The sequence below is a fragment of the Galeopterus variegatus genome, unplaced genomic scaffold (assembly GCF_000696425.1).
Source record: "Galeopterus variegatus unplaced genomic scaffold, G_variegatus-3.0.2 Scaffold4762, whole genome shotgun sequence".
Classification (NCBI taxonomy): domain Eukaryota; kingdom Metazoa; phylum Chordata; class Mammalia; order Dermoptera; family Cynocephalidae; genus Galeopterus; species Galeopterus variegatus.
Window position 1 is genome coordinate 1450 of NW_007730873.1, and position 1660 is coordinate 3109.

Below are 1660 nucleotides of genomic sequence, written 5' to 3' on the forward strand. Positions count from 1 at the left end.
AACTTGCCTTGGTATTTCCTTCTGCATTTTGTTAAATCTGAATTGCAATGCAGTAACTTTGGAGGAGAATCATTGTGGGGAGTTTGTTGTCACAAACCTGACTCTATGTTAGTGTGACTTACACACCTTGGGAATACAAGCCCCTAATAACAGAGGCTCAAAACATATGAAGCAAAACCTGACAGATAATGGGAGAAAAAGATGAATTCACAATTACAGTTAGAGATTTTAACACTCTTTTCTCAGTAATTGAAAGAAGTAATAGGGAACAGAATTGTAATGATAAAGAAGATTTGAACAGCACTAATTAATTGACTTTATGGCCATTTAACTGCAGAACACACATTCTTTTCAAGTCCCAGATCCACAGTATTTTGAGCTGTAAGACAAGTCTTAACAAATTTTAAGTGATTAAAATTGTAGAAGGTATTTTTGTGACCGCAGTCTTGGTCTGTTCAGGCTGCCGTAGCAGGATACCATTAACTGCGTGGCTTATAAGCAACAGAAATTTGCTTCTCACATTTCTGGAGGCTGGAAGATGGAGGCGTGGCAGATTCAGTGTCTGGTGAGAGCCACTTCTTGGTCCATAGATAGCGTCGTCTTGCTGTGTCCTCACATGGCAGAGGCGGCAAAGGTGTCTCCAGGGTCTCTTTTATAAGGGCACTAATCACCTGCCAAAGGCCCCAAATCCTATCATTTGGGTGTTAGGATTTCAACATATGAATTTGGGGGGACACAAACATTCTATAGCAATCACACAATAAAATTAGAAATAACCATCTTGAAAACCCAAAATATTTGAAAATTAAACAGTCAAGGAAAAAGTCACAAAGGAAATTAGAAAAAAATTAATGACAATTAAAACAATGTGTCAAAATTTGTGGACTTTAGCTAACATGGTTTACAGTGTAATTTTATGCCTTTGAAAGCTTATTTACAGTCCTACACGGCAGCAAAACAACTCCGATTCTACGTTTCCTTCTTACAAGTAAAGAAATTCTCACTGTCGACCCGAACGAGGAGACGCGAAATCTGGAGAATCACTGAATAAGTGACACGCTGACGGAATGGAACAGAAATTCCAGGGGCTATGCTGGGTGCTTTTCATTTTGTAATGTTTCACTCTGGGTACCTTGGGAGCGATGTGCTGTTCAAACATAAGTAAGACACAGTGCTGCTCTCCAGGAACTTAGAAGGAAAGGGGCACGTTGACAAGGATTTCCAGTATCAGGCAACGTAATGAACGTGCTACAAGGGAGGTGAAGGTAAGGCGGGATCCTAGAGGAGGGACTTATTCTTGCCAGGGGGCTATACAGGAAAGTGACCTGGTGGGGGTATTATTAGAACAGATGCAGTACTGGAACAGGCTGTGAAGGATGTTAAGAATTTCCAGATGTAATTGAGCCAGAGGTAGAATGACATCGGGGGTATGAGCATGTGGGATGGGGTCTGATACGAGGGTTCAAGTGATAAGGCTGCTACAAAGCTTCTGGCTTTGAGCACTTTAACCTCGCTGAGCCTCAGTTTTCTCACCTTATAATGGGCTACTAATTACCAACTTCTTACGGGATAGGAGACCGGCTAAGGACAGACATGTTAATGGCTTGTGTTGATCGCTCTATAGATCATAAGTTTTTACTTTACGGAAGGAGGAAGCTCA